The following is an 18666-nucleotide window of genomic DNA, read 5'->3' on the forward strand; positions in this document are numbered from 1 at the left end:
AATGAGTGTGCTGAATTGCGCTGACAATAGATGATTAATTTGGAAAACTTTTGCAGTTGTATATTAAATATATAATGTAATAAACTGTCACTACTGGTTTCTACAATGTGTTAAAAATGTTGTCAACTGAATCATTAAAAAACAACAACACCAGTCTCTTTAAAACCAACAAAAAGTAATCGTGCAAAGTAAATGAACAACAGTACTTCAGTCACAGGTACTTGAATTTTTTTTTGGTCCTTATATATATACTAAGAGTAAAGGTATCCGACGAAGATTTCACAGATGTATAGAATAACACAATGCAACACCATGAAAGATCAAACAATGCACACATATGTCGTGTGGTTGCCAGCAGGAAGCGCCCATCTATGATAAAATACCTTTTATTTGATGAAAATCCACCAAGTATGTCCAAAACAGCTACAAATTTTACAAATATGGCCCCAAAATCGAAGTTGCTAATTCCGAACGTCCAGATGTCAGAAATAAATGCAGGCGATTTTTGGTCGATTTTTCACAATAAAACAAGAACTTTGCTAAATATTCCACGCACGTTTTTTATTTACTAATGAAAGTAAAACACTGAACCATGTCGAATAACGTTTGTCATGCGAGCAAAAAAATAATTTCAGCAAACGCTTAAAATAAAACTTCACGAAAAATTAAAAAAATAACACGATATTGATTGTCAAATTGACGTTAAGCGCGAAGCGTTCAAACTCCAATCCGTAATAACAATGGACGAACTTCCGTGTAAGTCGCGTTATGTAAAAATGACGTCACATCCAAAATAGGTGGCGGAAATACACGAGCGGCTTACGAAAAACAAGATCATCGCTTTTAGCATCATAATATTTTTTGCCATTGCTCTTGATGAGTCCAATCGTTTTAGAATATACATTTGTATAAAATAGTTTTTTTCTTAATAAAAGCGGCATTTGACCTTAAATGCTTGTATCATTAGACGATATCGGAAGGGACTGTTGGGCCACTACAATACAAATTATTCTGTCTACATGCGGATTTGGTTATGCCTGGATAAATCAAGAAATATGCGACAACACCTTATTAATCAATATAGTCAAACAACGTAGTATTGACTGTAAAACACACAATTGGCATGACTCGATACACAATTAAAGTCGATGTTATCATTATAGACAGTTCAGTTTGCAGTACGTCTGTGTTTTCATCACTTGTTCTCAGATTTCTTAAAATAGTGCCATTCACTTTGAAAGAAAATGTATTCAAATAAAAACAAAATTAACATACAATTTAAATAGTGTCATGTACTTCGCCTTTTATAGTACTTTGTCTTTTAGTTATTCAACATACTTCTTACACGTTCGATCGTTCATAAAAATATCACACACCAACACACCCTTACCTTTGAGAATTATAGTTATATAATGCGATGGATTGTACGATACACCAGAGACGTAGATAACAGAGATAAGCAGCTCGCCAAATATCGGCAATCTCTCGCACGTCGCGGGTTTCGGCGAGATACGCTCAACTGTTTGTCGGTTACAACGGTAGTTAACACGCTTATCAACATTTCTGAAACACGCTTTCGCGTTTCAGTTTGTGCTATTTGAAACAAATAAACTGTTATGTATTATTAAAATGAGAATGTATGCGGTATTATCATACAATTGTAATGTGTCAATTAAAATAAATCACATGCCGCATTGTTGTATTTAGCGATTTAATTCGCCTCCAGTTTGAAAAAAAACCCTGATTACCGGTATTTAAAGATTGCCTTTGAAATACGATAAATTCAAACTAAGAAGCGATCAAAATCTTACGACAAACAACTGATAAATGGTTGTTTTAATTATATTATTGTTTCTTATTTTAATTGCAGTGTTTAAATTTGATAAATCCGAATGCCATTTACCTGTAGTAAAATTTGAATAAAGCTCTGAATAAATTTGTCTTCTTTTTTATCTTCTTATGGAGAGCATCTATTCTTGGTCTGCTCTAATCGACTGTTTGTGTTCATTGTTCTCTTTAATTACCGCTTAATTCAATGCACTATTTTGCCAATTACAACATTACCACATTGAGTATATGTATAGAAATCTTCAGGCCCGTATACTCAGCCATTCTCCGATATTAACACTTAGTCTTAGACGGATTTTGTGTCATGGGATGACGAGGATTTAAATTTAGATTTACTTCTAGGTATACCAATTATGATGAACATTGGGGTAGTGAATTTGTTCAGGACATTACTCAGTCAGTTGTGTATGAGTGCCCAGAATGCAAAAGTTAATGAAAATAACATATTATGGATTCCGTGTGTTGTAAAAAAGCATCATCTAAACTTAAAAAGTATGTCCTCTTATGTACATTATGATAAAGTAAATGAAATGTGTCCCAGCTTCTGCAGAGGAGCCTATGCAACCATTTATGTAATACAGTCTCTTCATAAACCTCTGAAACTAGTGACAATTTTAGTCCGTGCAATAAAAGAATGCATGAACATAGTTTTTACAATTTAATGATATTTCATCAAAACTTCATAATGCATGAAAAAATATCAATACACCTGGCATAACAAAAATTAAGCAACTTATTATTCATAACACATATTAAGCAAGTTGTTAATATAACAAATAACAAATAACATTCTGCAGTTATGCAGGCAACAAACATGAAAGCATAAGAGCCATCAAACAAGAATTTTTCATCGTGGGAATTGGAAATAAATGTGACTAAGAGTGTTGACATGTTTTTACCATAGCCATATAAGGAAAAATGCTCCGCCGCCTGGCCATGGTTTTAAACCGACCGGAACAATTTTTAAACTTGTCCGAGATATCATTGGGACACATTGTTTCACCAAGTTTCATGAAGACGGGACAATAAATGTGGCCTCTAGAGTGTTAAAAAGGTTTTTTAATAGCCATATATAGCCATATAAAGAAAAATGCCCCACTCCCTGGTGCCAATGTTTTTCAACCAACCGGAACCAATTTTGAACTTGCCCAAGTTATCATTGGGCCATATCTTCTGACCAAGTTTCTTGATGACGGACAATAAATCGGGACCATTTTTTAACTTGTCCAATATATCATTGGGACAAATGTTCTGACCAAATTTCATTAAGATTGGACAATAAATGTCGTCACTAGAGTGTGAACAAGGCAAAGGTTGACGCCGCACAACACACACCACACGACGGACAAAAGGCGATCACTAAAGCTCACCAATAGCACATTGAGCTCAGGTGAGCTAAATGGCTAAAAGATAATCACTAGATATTTTTGTCCACAAAACATAGTCCTGGGCAACTTCCTAAACAATAAACGTACACAGTAGTGTGTCCTGCTTCATAAATACATACTTTCATACTTAAATGTTTTGCCATTGCTTTGATCTGAATGCAAACAGAGCATGTCCATGTCTCTTGCGTGCGTATTGACAAAATATGGCTTTGGATCACTTCGTTCAGTATGTAACAATCAACCCTTATAGGCACAGTCAACTTGACAGTCTTCAACGTCAGGAAACCATCGTCAAGTGCTGTTGGGGATGATTCACCAAGTAAATGTCAAGATCGCTTGTGCTGCTTCTGCACCCCATAACTGAGTCGCTCCCTCCTGGGCATGGCCAAACTGAAAATACAAATGAAAATATCAGATGAACACCAATTCATATGATATGTATAATATGATATTCTGAATTGAGATAAACAAGAGCCGTGTTCATGAAACAAAATGCCCCCTACTGCGCCGCTTTTAAGCCATATATTTGAACTTTGACATTAAAGGATGACCTTAACCTTACACCACTCAAAATGTGCAGCTCCATGAGATACGCATGCATTCCAAATATGGAGTTGCTATCTTCAATATTGCAAAATTTGACCTCTACCTTGAAGGATGACCTTGACCTTTCACCACTCAAAATGTGCAGCTCCATGAGATACACATGCATGCCACATATCGAGTTGCTATGTTCAATATTGAATAAGTAATGGCCATTACAGTTTTCGGCAGGACGGACAGACTGACTGACTGACGGACAGTTCAACTGCTATATGCCAGCCTGCCGGGGGCATACACATATAAAGACCTCATTGAATTTATAAAGAAGGCATATACACATGCATTTTATAATGTTTCATACGTGAACTATTGTTCTTTCTATCAGCAACCCGACGACATTCAGGCTGTTCAATTGACTTGTTACTACATATTGTAATAATGGCAATTTCTCCATAAGATATAACTGACTCCTGCATTTGATGTCCCCAAAAGCCAGTTACCTTTAAAACAGTATTTATGCGAATGTTACATTGCAACCTAAAAACACTTCCATAATACAGAATCCCCTTTCTTGTAATAGAATTAGCATAATTTTTATAAATTCAGTGTCATATTTCAGCAAATGAACACCGAAAGACAATTAACAACCAATCCACCATTTACACCACACAATACCTGGTAATATGAATTTTTTTTGTCTTATCACCAGGTATTGTGCGGTATTAAATATTACCTGAGCTAAGACACCTTATTAAATTACCTTCCTATATTATAAATTGATCAACAAGCACCTGTTTAAAATTAAATTCTTAGCTTTAATATTCCTTGATCACCGGATTAATATTAAGTTCTTATATTAATTATTAAATGACTCTTGTATCAAAACTAAATTTATAAATTAAATCATCTTTTAAATGATCAATTAATTAAAACCTTCCTTAACTTATAAAACTGAAGCACTCTTTAATTAAGCACATTCTTCAACTCTTATCTCTGTTACCGTACTGTTTCTTTCATAATACATTTGAGATATATCCACTGATAACACATTTCAACACCCATATAGCCATAAAATAGATGACAAAATTGGCAGTTCTGTATGAAATATTACATAATATTAGTAAATGGTGTCAAGTTGACATCTTTCTTGGGTGGTTTTATGGATATTAGGGAAAGTTAAAAAAGGAGGAAAGTAATCCATCTCTGAGTGCACTTAAATTTAATCCAGATAATTTTAAATACAGAGATATGCTAATACTTATGAGGCATTTAACCATATTCATATTATACTTCAAATTACTTTATTGTAATTAACATGATCGGGTTGAATTTGAGCTTTAATTCCATTTAATACTAGCCATAAACTTTGTCAACTGTCATCAAAATGCTTGAAATCAAAATATTCCTATAATCTTTCTCCTCGAATAGCCAGCATGAGTCCATTCTTTGTAACAAATTATTTTTTTTATTCATTTTTGTATTATTTCAATCATATTGAGATATAATTATTTTAAAATAAAAAGCAAGTTTAACACAGTTTTCAAGTTTTGTTGCAGAAAATCAAAAAGGCTGAATGAAAACGTCTGAAAAACTTGCTCAATTAAACAGTGCATAATTCCATTATTTAAAGGAATATCACAATGAAAATATGCGCAGCCATAAAACTAAATCTGTACTGTAAAATAATTAATTTATGTTACAGGCCATAGTATATGTTTTAAATTTGTGTGTGTACAACTAGTCTATGAAGGAAACTTTGTTTGGATTAAAACATGCGCCTGCAAAATGGGGTGTATAAAATATGGTGTAACTTTCTTAAGCAAAGGAATATCACTATGAAACTGTGGGGCTAAATAAAGTACACTCAACACTTTAGAAAAAATCAGTTATAATATGAAGCAATGCACCCTTTTTCAGCTTTGATCATTGAAAATATGCAAGTTTTTTTGCGGAAAATCTTAACGGCTGAATGCAAATATCTGAAAAACAGGATAAATTACCACTTGCAGAATTTAATTATTTAAAGGAATGTCAAAATGAAAACATGGGCAGACATAAAACTCAATTGGCATTCTAAAATGATACCATATTTGATGCGATCCATAGTTTATACTTGACGTTTTAATCGCTGCAACTATGAAGAGTTTAGATTGAAACAATTTTTGGCTTAAAGAAGCCACCTGCATAGTGGGGTAAATGAAATATGTTGTAATTTTCTTATGCAAAAGAATATCACACTGAAAATGTGGCACTATATCATTTACAATTAGCACTCTTTAAAAATTAAAAGTTATGACATGATGCAATGCACCCTTTTTTAACTATGGTCACTCAAAATATGCAGGTTTTTTTGCGGTAAATCACAACGAATGAATGCAAATACCTGAAAAACAGGACAATTTAAAACTTTGATAATTTCATTATTGAAAGGAATATCAAAATGAAAAGATGGGCAGCCTTAAAACTCAGTCTGCACTTTAAAATGATACCATTCAGGGCTTTTTTTCCATCTTTGGATTCGCCGAAAAACGGCCCTTTCCCCTCGAATTATTTTTTTCCCTCCCCTATATATGACTTAATAAATTTCAATAAGCACTTTAAAAAATATAAGTTAAGATATGATGCAATGCACCCTTTTTTAGCTTTGGTCAGGCAAAATATGCAAGGTTTTTGCGGAAAATCAAAACGACTGAATGCAAATACCTGAAAAACAGGACACATTAAAACTTGGATGATTTCATTATTGAAAGGAATATCAAAATGGAAAGATAGGCAGCCTTAAAACTCAGTTTGCACTTTAAAATGATACCATTGACGATATGATCCATAGAACATGTTGTCAGTTTTAGTCGCTAGAACTATGAAGAGTTTGGATTGAAACATTTTTTGGCGTAAAGCATTCATCCACAAAATGGGAAAATACAATCTGGTGTATTTTTCTTATGTAATGGGATACCTGTATGAAAATATGTGCAAAAATACAATAAAATTAGCACTTTAAAAAAATAGCAGTAACGATATGATGTAACACACCAGTTTTTAGGTTATGTCACTGGAAATATGCATGTTTTTTATGGAAAACCAAAATGGCTGAAAGCAAGTATGTAAAAAATATGATAAAATTAAAACTTGCACAACTTCATTATTTAATGGAATATCACAATGAAAATATGGGCAGACATAAAACCCATCAGCATTTTAAAATGATACCATATATAATGTGATCCATAGTTCATATTCGAAGTTTTATTCGCTAAAACTATGAAGAGTTTAAATAGAAAATCAAATGCATCGGCACAATGGGGTAAATAAAATCTGGTGTAATTTTATTATCTAACAGAATATCACTATAAAAAGGTGTGAATTCATTAACCGAATCAGTACTTTAATACAAAAATCAAATTTAATAATATCCAGGTCATATTTTCTTAGTTAAATATGTCACAAGTTTACTGAAATTTTAGCAAATCGTGTGTTTACCGAGAATAACGTAAAAATGCAGTAATGTTTGTAACGATTCTTACCGTAACCTCCTAATGATTTCGCTTGTTTACTGAACTGGTCTGGTGAAAACATTTTCCAGCAATTAAAAAATAACATATTCAGTCAATGTCAAAAAGGTACTCGCTCTAAATTCGCTCTTTAGTTTGTAGCTTTTACCCGCTTCGCAAACAAAATGGCGTCGTCTTTATTTTTCTTCAAGTCTCGCGAAATCCCGTAACGTGTGAGGACTCGGCACGCTTTACTATATAACAATAGCGACTTTCCAATCTCTGTTATCTACGTCTCTGGATACACTTAATGTCTATCTTTGTTTTTTCTAATTATCGATGCTTAGTCTTAACACCATCTTTACTCTGATAATCATGAGTAGTTCTTATTTTTATAAAGATGAAATAAAATTTATAATTATACACTAAAGGAACTAAATTATATGTCGTTGAATAATTATTTAGGTATTATTGTGTTTAATGTTATATGCTAATTTCTTATTAATGTATTTATTTAACGCAAGCCTGTATGCATATGTTTGACGTTATTGTAACCAGAGTTAGTGCTGATGAAAATTTCGAATGTAAACAATAACATCAATGATATAAAATCATCTTTTTTCTCCGCCAATGAAAGTTACACGTTTAGCTTGTTCTGATGTTCGACGCGTCACGTGATATCTAAAAAAGCAACAGGTGGTAGCATTGTGAAACTGGTCTATTGAATTTGCCGATATACATTTTTCTTATATCGGTATAATGAGGATATACAATTACTTGTTTCGCCAAAAACCTATATAAATATAGATAAGTCAAGTTTTAGATTAATGAATAAATACATATGATTTCACTGACTCTGGATACATCCAAATGTCTACAAAACCATGATTTTTAAGCAAGTCCTGTACTTAGGTTATCCAATTTTTGCATCGTATTATATTTTCAGCACCGTTTCTCATATAACATAGTGTACTATATAGTATACAATGAATGTGTTAAACAATATTAAATATATAGAATATTTTATAATTCGTACATAGTAATTCGTATATAACGGCTATCGTCCTAGTTCCCCGTTTACTGCTAAAAAAGCAGTACCCATTTTGACACCAAGAATTCGTTTTAAAAATCTTCAATGAACTATTTCAATATCCTCAGCATTTGTGATATCATGGTGCATTCAACTCAATTTTTATGCCATCTGAAATATGAATGGAACATTAAACACATAACAATATCTCAAATTATATCAACCGCATGTGTTTAGCAATCGTACTTCGTTCATCGAAGTATGTGAAGTTAGCAGACTTACCATAACTAGCAAGGTTAACAGTTCTCCATATCTGATAGAAGATTGAACAGACGTAGCAGAACTTTTAAATCTGCTCCAAGAAATATGACAACACATTTGGCTGTGGACAACAAGTAACGTTCGTACATATTTTAAGTAAAAACCTATGACTTAAAAACCGATTACTTCTTTAATCGTATCATCTGTGCAGTCCGCGTGAATTAATAAGACGACATGTCACCTATTAAGTATGTTAAACACTATTGACACTCTCCAACGAAACGGTTTACGAGAAAAAGGCTTCAATACATGATAACAGTCAGATATAACGATAAACATAGCGTTTTGTAGCTTAAGTAAACGGATATTGACTAAACAGCATGTCATCAAGCCAGATTATCAGGCACTACCACGGTTTGTTTTTAAATAAAGGTACATAAATAAAGGTACGACAGAAACGTGCATTATAAAACGGATGATACTCGACTCCCTGCTATGTATGCGTTTGTAAAAAAGACGACATTGGTCAGTAGTATAGGTCATCACGGGTAAAGTCTTGTTTCGAAAATGGGTATGTGCACACCGTCAGAAATAAGCGTTCAAACATAGTTTTACAGAAGTTTTTACACCAAGGTCACCTGACGCGCACGAATATTCATATAAACGTCAAATAATAAGTAATTGTTCTAGACAGCACTAGGCATCAAACATTACATGAGTCCGTACACGGAAAACAACACTTGGTTTTTAAAACAAATTGTATGTTACATCAGGGTGACAGACACTACTATAGTCCCTAAATAAATATCGGTCGTAATAGGGGGAAATGCTTATTTGTCAGAAATCGGTTGGTTAACACATTATAAATCATTATTAAAACAACGTGATAAAAACTTGTTATCGACAGTAATAGACGGTACAAAAGTCTCCAACATTTACATAGGGGACAACTCTTTTTGGTCAGGATTTGATTTAAGTTTGCAACGCTTTGGTATTTTGTTTTACTTGTAGGAAGAGACACGACACGTTTTAAATTTTTATCCCCATAACGACCTATATGGTTTAAAATTGTATTATAATAAGAGCATTTAAGACGTACATTTAATAAACCTTGAAAAATTGTATTATTTATAAAATTGTTAAACTCCAATAAGTGACTTCATACGAAGATATCCATCAGTTTTTATCGGTTGTATAGTATTAATGAAGGCACGATTTCTGAACATGTATGTAATGTAATGCATTTTACTTGTTTTATTGGCCTTCATTACATAAAAACTAGTGTAATAAATCCTAAAAATACCAAATATACGCTAGCTAATTTTTTGTTCAGTGATTATATTGAATTTTCACAAAAGTAAACATTGAACACTTTACAAAGTTCCGCAATGTACCTGAAAACAATAAGTATATCATCACAAATATTCGCTTAATAGCAAATTACCGTTGAAATGGCTGAACAATCCTAGGTATATAAATCCGTCTCAACACTCCTCAAAGAAAACACCATTGTACGTTGAATTGTTAACTAGTTTGAAAGTTGAGCCTTTGCAAAGCGAAAAAAAGACGCGCACAGGATGTAAAGCGGCAGCTGTTATTAGTTAAAATAACCCTTTAATAGCTACCGTTAGCAAACCCCTTATCGCCTTATCGACCGAATGCATAATACACACGCACACACGCACGCACGCACGCACGCACGCATACACACACACGCACGCACGCCCTCACACACACACACACAAACACACACACACACACACACACACACACACACACACACACACACACACACACACACACACACACACACACACACACACAACACACACACACACAACACACACACACACACACCACACACACACACACACACACACACACAAACACACACACACACACAAACACCCACCCACACACAAACCCCCACACACACCCACACCCCCCCCCCACACACACAACACATACACCACACACACACACACACACACACACACCCACACCACACACCCCACACACCCCCACACACCCACACCCACACACACACACAAACACACACACACACACACACACACACACACAACACACACACACACACACACACACACACACACACACACACACACACCACACACACACACACACACACACACACACACACACACACACACACACACACACACACACACACACACACACACACACACACACACACACACACACACACACACACACACACACACACACACACACACACACACACACACACACACACACACACACACACACACACACACACACCACACACACACACACACACACACACACACACACACACACACACACACCCTCACACACACACACACACACACACAGAACTTAAAAAATACGCGTCTACTCTTTTACGATCATAATCTTGAAATTTAATCGTGATTTAAATATAATAGGTTTGTTAACACTGGGAAATTGTATTAATCCAATTAGGCGTTGTATTTTATTACTGTAGATGATTAAATTTGCGTAAATAGATATATATACCAATTGTAAGGCGAGCTGAACCGCAGTTATATGCGTTACGTCTTATATAACACTGCACCTTTGAAGTTTAATACATTAACAATATCCGAAAGGCAAACACAATAAATACAGATATGATTGTATTATATCTGTATATAATAATTCCCCCTTACTGAGAACATTATAGAATGTATTACCCTAGTTGCAATGATTCAACTCTCAGTTTTATAGCCCAAAGGGTTGTTGAGAGTTGCAATGCGCCGTCTATAGCCCACAGGTGCACAATTTTATCACAACTGCAAAGGCTTAGGCACACTGACACTGAAAAAAACTTATCAACGTTTACCTGTCTAAAGCACAAACTCATGCAAATGGTATCATTAAAGCAAGAAGAAAAGCTTTGTATTTACTTTGTTTTTCTTTCGTACGCTCCATATTGGAAAACTGTCGTCATGTTGCCGACTAAAAGTGTCGCTATCGGTTAGTTCGCAATCATACCAACATCGTGCACATCGTGATATTTGATGTAACCTTAGTTGATAACGAAGTCGAACAGATGTCGCAAATTTACACTGTTCCTAATTTCAAAATGAAAATGTCAGCAAACATCGTCGTGTTTTTTAGGTTGCATGCAAACGATGACGTCCGTAGGCTTCCATTCAGGTAAATTTAATGTGTTTTTGAAGTTTATTAATCGCTTTCCTTAATTGGTAACGAACGACGTCTGTTAAGTGATGCGCACGGATGCGACTGTGTTTATTAAGATATCCATATGGACTTCCAGTATTGTCCGAGAGCACACACAAATCCTTTATATCTTAATTGTTGATAACTCATGATTTGGTTAAAGGCAATACTACTTTTTTTTACACGGATCTTGATTAGGAGCGTACCAGGGTGACTACACAAATACAATCACTTGAACACGCGCGAGTTTTATTTGTTAATGGGGCCTTTTCACGTTTTGGTAAATTTACAAAATAAAGAAAAATCTTCAGATTCGCAAATGTTCGTTTTTGACGATGCTGCTTCAGCGAAGCAGGTCGTCTAAGTTATCATACCATGAAAATATTCTTCACAATGGCGACCTATGTTAAAGACCGAGCCAGTCCGATTGATTTAGTGTTATTTTCTCAATCGTCATACCTCGCTGATTATCATTGATAACATTCCCCTAGCAGAGTTGTGCCTCAACACACAACAATGGCCGTTCCCATGAGAGAATGTTGACACTCGTGTCAAGACTTTCTTAAAGCATAAATCGGCTTATTCGGCTATTTAGAAGCTGTCATTAAGGATATACGAGGTATTTATTCACTTAATCTCCGCTCATGACATCAATAGATGGAATTCGAAGGATATATTCGATGTGAATGAAGGACTTTCTGGATCTTGACAGCTTGACACGGCAAAACTTGCATACTTGTGTTTTTAGTTATCTCTTTAAGGTCACGTTTTGCTTTATAAATTGTATTCGATCATTTTGCGACTTATTGAATGACTATGATACCCGATATCAACATATCATTTGGGATTTGCCGATCACCAAGCTGCCCTGAAATTCAACATTGATTACAAACTATTAACTGGTTTGTATTATTTCTTCTTTCTATTTTAGTACTTGATATCATTTTTAAGTTAAATGAACTGTGTCACAGTAAAAAAGATATTAAGGCGATTGTGGCCAGTTTGGATCCAAATCAGTCTGCGGACGCTTGAAAGCTGTTTGCTTAAAAGCGGTTTTCTGACAATAACAAATAGTTTAATTGAATGACTGCGCATTTCCTGGGACATGTGAATACTAGAATTGTCATTAATCAAATGATTTTATTTCAAACATTAATCATGTGTTTTTTGGTCCCTCGGGATGAATGACTCATGCATGTTCGTGTTGAGAATCGAATACTGCTTAAGGCGATGCTAGGCGGCGTGAGAGATGTTTCACCTTCCATTATCTCTCATGAACCGACTCAATAAAACGGAGTCGGCAATATTTGATTTAATTTTTGGTATGGTTTCTCGAGGGATCGAACAATTTAAGAATCTTCCTAAAAGCCTAGTGGTAGAGTGTCGACTTTGATTGCAGGCGGTTGCGCTGCGGGTTTGATCCACAAAAACGACATAGAAAGCTATCCAAGTTTGTTATCTAAATGGCTGGTAAACATGATATACTAAGATAATGTGAATTTCCTCTCACATGATGGTAATCAGTTATATTATATAAAAAGTAACAGCAGTAGTAAACAATGGGACAATAATTAATGAGCGCATTTTCATTTGTCTTTGACACTTTGAGTTTGAAGTGGCCTAGATTTTAATATGCACTCTTGTGACAGAGCTTAAGTGTAAATGTACCATTGAAGATCACCTAAATCTAGATTGTCTATTATAGAAATGTGGAAAGTTTTAAGGATGTGACAAATAAGCAAAAAGTGGTCATAACCGAGAGGCCACAACTGATCTATGACTGTTTTAAAAAAAGAAATATCAGTGCCTGATTTAGATTTCATTACATAGTTCAATAACAACTAATTTCAGAAGCCTGGTAACAGTTCAACGTTAATGTTACCAATATGTCAGACCAGGGCCTTGATTTTGAAATCTAGGACATGCATGGTCAGATGATGTCATTAAAGATTATACATTGTTTCAAACACATACAAATGTTAACATGTATCTGTAACTAATGTAGATGGTATAAATAGTACAATGCATTAAGTCAGAAGGCATTTTCTGCTGGTGCGTTGGCACACCGGGTGGCTCGGTTGCAATGGTTTGATGGACTGCTTGGATGTGTAGTTACATTATATACAGTATATCAAACGGTATTATTTCAAATATGTTACATTTAAAATACTTATATTGATAATATTTACAAAATTAATGTATGTGAATGATAAACTTGACTGAAATCATTTATTAAATGATACTGAAATCATGACAGTAATTTATACTGATAATTATTTAGTATATGTTGCTTGATACAATCATGTACATCTATATCAAATGAGATTATACTGTTACTTCAGTGATGAATTTCAGTGAATAAAATTAAATCCAAAATGTAAGTCACTCCCATCTCGTTCCCACAGCGCGCATACCTAAAGGTCCTGCTGTGAACCTATCCAGATCCAGATCCCAAAATATTATACATAATAATGTATAATGTTGTTTAAAGGGGATGCTTTTCCCTCTGTTGTATCAATGTATTGTTTTACTTCTTTAATCAGTGTGTTTAAAGATATATAAACATAGCTCCAGGGTCAGAGCTTCAGGCAATGAATATTTACCCCTGATCTTTTTTTCAAATTGATATTTTAGCTAGTTCCTACATTCAATACGGTCAAATATATGTTATTATATATATTATATATTATTAGTGTTAAAAAGATTTAGTACAAATGTTAATGATAGATGAATTAAGAGCCTAAGTTCGAGCACTGGCCCGATAAAATGTATAGCATTGAACCACTTCTATATGGATCCCTGACCAGATCTCAAATATATATCCCCTTTCTCTGGAAACCCTAGTCATCTCCTGTTGATCACCTAACAAACACCTATCAAAATGGCAAATTATATGCAGAACAGTTCATTATATGCAATGGGTTAATGAAATACTTAAGAAAAAATTGACATTCTTTTCACATGGAAATTTCACTTTCACAGTCATGGAAAAAGAGCCTTCACAACACAGATCAACAAGAGCACCGCCTTGCGGGTGCAGACCGCTCATCTATTTTCTTTTTAAAGGTGAAGGGACTCTCATTTTCAATCACAAATGAGGGAGGGGTGGAGTGAAGAGGGGTGCATTGTGTGGGGGCTGGGACATTTATTACATTATCTTCGAAAAAAAGGAAAAAAAAAATCGGGGGGGGGGGAGGGGGGGGGAGGGGGGTGGGGGTGGGGGGGGGTATTCTTGGGTGCGATGGTTGGACGGTATTTCAAACATAAAATAATAAAAATAAATATTTGTGTTTTTTAACCGTTTCAAAAAAAAATGGGGGTGTGAGGTGGGGGGGGGGGTAAAGTGTGAGGGTGTGGTGGTTATTTGTGAGATGATCTTACAAAAAAAAAAAAATAGGGGGGGGGGATTCGGGTGGGGGGAGGGGGGATGGGGGGGATTCTTGGGTGCGATGGTTGGACGGTATTTAAAACATAAAATAATCAAAATAAATAGTTTTTTTTTAACCGTTTGAAAAAAAAAATTGGGGCGGTGTAGGGGTGGGGGGGGTATAGTGTGAGGGTGTGGTGGTCATTTGTGAGATGATCTTAAAAAAAAAAATAGGGGGGGGGAATTCGGGGGGGGGGAGGGGGGTATTCCGGGTGGGGTGGCACGGGCGATGGTTTGGGTGGCGTCTATTGTGGTATGTAAGGTAAGAGTAGTTTTGTCAAAGTATCAATTAAATCTAATCATAAATAAAGAATCTAATCATAAATAAAGAAGTTATGGCAATTTTAGCAAAATTTAATAATTTGACCTTGATAGTCAAGGTCATTCAAAGGTCAAGGTAAAATTCAACTTGCCAGGTACAGTAACCTCATGTTAGCATGAAATTATTTGAAGTTTGAAAGCAATAGCCTTGATACTTAAGAAGTAAAGTGGATCGAAACACAAAATTTAACCATGTATTCAAAGTTACTAAGTAAAAAAAGGGCCATAATTCCGTAAAAATGACATCCAGAGTTATGCAACTTGTCCTTTTACTGTACCCTTATGATAGTTTGCGAGTGTTCCAAGTATGAAAGCAATATCTATGATACTTTAGGGGACCAAAACACAAAACTTAACCACACTTTCAATTTTCTAAGTATAAAGGGCCCATAATTCCGTCCAAATGCCAGTTAGAGTTACATAACTTTGCCTTCATCGTCCCCTTACGATAGTTAATAAGTGTTGCAAGTATGAAAGCAATAGCTTTGATACTGTAGGAATAAAGTGGACCTAAACACAAAACATAACCAAATTTTAAATTTTCTAAGTATAAAAAGGACACATAATTCTGTCAAAATGCCAGTCAGAGTTACATTACTTTGCCTGCACAGTCCCCTTATGATAGTTAGTAAGTGTTGCAAGTATGAAAGCAATAGCTTTGATACTTAAGGAATGAAATGGACCTAAACACAAAACTTAACCAAAATTTTCAATTTTCTAAGTATAAAAAGGGCACATAATTCTGTCAAAATGCACGCCAGAGTTATCTAACTTTGCCTGCCCAGTCCCCTCATGATAGTAAGTAAGTGTACCAAGTTTGAATGCAATAGCATTGATACTTTCTGAAAAAAGTGGACCTAAACGCAAAACTTAACCAAAATTTTCAATTTTCTAAGTATAAAAAGGGCACATAATTCAGTCAAAATGCACGACAGAGTTATCTAACTTTGCTTGCCCAGTCCCCTCATGATAGTAAGTAAGTGTACCAAGTTTGAATGCAATAGCATTGATACTTTCTGAGAAAAGTGGACCTAAACGCAAAACTTAACCGGACGCCGACGCCGACGCCGACGCAGACGCCGACGCCGACGCAGACGCCGACGCCGACGCCAAGGTGATGACAATAGCTCATAATTTTTTTCAAAAAATAGATGAGCTAAAAATACTTTTTATTTGTGAACCACCCCAAATCTTGATACTCTATGTGCATAAATATCTCAGGTCTTCATGAAATCAGGACAAAAATTGTATTTTAAGTCCTTAATTGACCTGGCTATATAGTTATCACATTATTATAAGCTCAATTAGTATATTTATATAAGTATTTATGCGTTGTGTATCGTAACATGCAGTTACATGATAGCAAAAAATAATAACAAAGCAACCCATACTATAAAGGTCATTGACAAAGCCTATGGTAAAAATGTGAACACATTTAGTGTAATCGCCCTCGCGTGCCAGTAATTACAACGCGTTGACAATTATGTGGCTGAGAAAAAAATCGCCATTGCTTATTGAACATATTTTCTGTGCTGCTTATTTAATATATTTTCTGTACATTTCTTCAATAAACTTACATCTATACACGATTTTCTTCGTTCGTTAATTCAAACATACCTGACAGGCTACCGCTTTGTTTACATATTTCGCTTATATTTGGCGCGCTTAGGTAAGACCGCATTACCGCTTCCGAAATGTGTATTTATACTTTTGCCTTCGGGGTACTTATTCGATGTTTGACGGAAAGGGCCGAGAATGTGCGATTGTTGGTCAAGTTCCCCACATGTACTACTTCACCGCACCCCCATTTTTTTTCTTTTTCCATACCCAAACTTTTTCGTACCCAATTTTGTTTTCGTATCCGATTTCGTTTTCGTACACAAATGGTTTTTCGTACCCAAATGTTTTTTCGTACCCAATTTTTTTCGTACCCATTTTTTTTCCGTAATCACATTTTTGTTCGTACCCAATTTTTTTGTGGCATAATGTTTTCGTACCCAAAATGTTCGTACCCAATTTTTGTTCATACCCTCATACACATTTGTGGTGATGTAGATAACTTAAATTGATGCTTTTATATCCATCCTCTTCAAAATCATCGACACACCAGTACTGTCAGTACTTTGATTGTTATGATAGTTGTGAGGAAACAGTAATACTGAACATTTACCTTGCTCTCAAATAGCCATTATATGCATCTTGTGACGATTTTAAAACCTGAACATTATAAAGCTTTGCAACGCGAAACGATTGAATACTTGTGGGAGTTCTGTTGTTGTCATTATATTTAGAATTTGAAAAACTTCGAGGATTGCTTACATAAAGTATTAAATACATCCATCACTGTATGAGCACGGATGGCCGAGTGGTCTAGATGGTTGAAATTTACTCCAGGACTCCAAGGGTTAGGGGTTCGAGCCCTGTTGAGGGATACTTTTTTTTTTTTAATTTTATTCTTGATTTTTACTGGAGCTTTTCAGTTCCAATGTTTACATTTATAAATATAAAGCATTTAATGACAAATTTCAATACATGCCAAAATCTGTGAAAATGCCCCTTTCGTATCGGTTTCACAGTTACAAAACGTTATTTATAATACCACGTTTGTACCGGCGTTCAGAAGTTTTAATAATTATGTGGACTCAAGCCGCTCAACATGGTAGGTAAATACATATTTACGATATATTTATCTGACTTGGTATACTTGTTACACCAGTTGTCTATCTATTTTCTGTTGATGGAAATGTGTATTCTTTCTTTGCTGTCAGTAAACTCCCAGCCAAATAACACTTTATTTAAGTATTTCATTACAGACATCTATTTCAATTGAATGATCACTTGCATATTGTCACCCCAGTACTACATGATTTTAATGTGGACCATGATACTGAAGTCTCGCCTATTGCAAACGGTTAAAAAAAGTTATTTGCTTTGAACAAGCGTATAAAATGATTCAATTTTTTAGTAAGTTTTATTCTTGTTTTTATTTGTGTTTTCTTATTATCAATGAGCTTTGATTCGCCATTTAACAAATAAGGCATGCAAACACACACTCATAACAAGTTTCTGAATGTATTTCTTTCGCACATAATCACCTGTATAATAATAGAGTAAGTGTGCTACAACACACGCTTTTAGTTGTCAGCCCATTCC

At 34.9% G+C, this 18666-nt stretch overlaps 1 protein-coding gene across 2 annotated transcripts in view; it reads right to left on the minus strand.

Annotated features, from left to right (window-relative positions):
- Window positions 1-18666, minus strand: part of LOC127867342 (uncharacterized) — a 442512-nt gene that overhangs the window by 171070 nt on the left and 252776 nt on the right. The window lies entirely within an intron of this gene.

Source organism: Dreissena polymorpha, chromosome 2, assembly GCF_020536995.1.
Source record: "Dreissena polymorpha isolate Duluth1 chromosome 2, UMN_Dpol_1.0, whole genome shotgun sequence".
NCBI lineage: Eukaryota > Metazoa > Mollusca > Bivalvia > Myida > Dreissenidae > Dreissena > Dreissena polymorpha.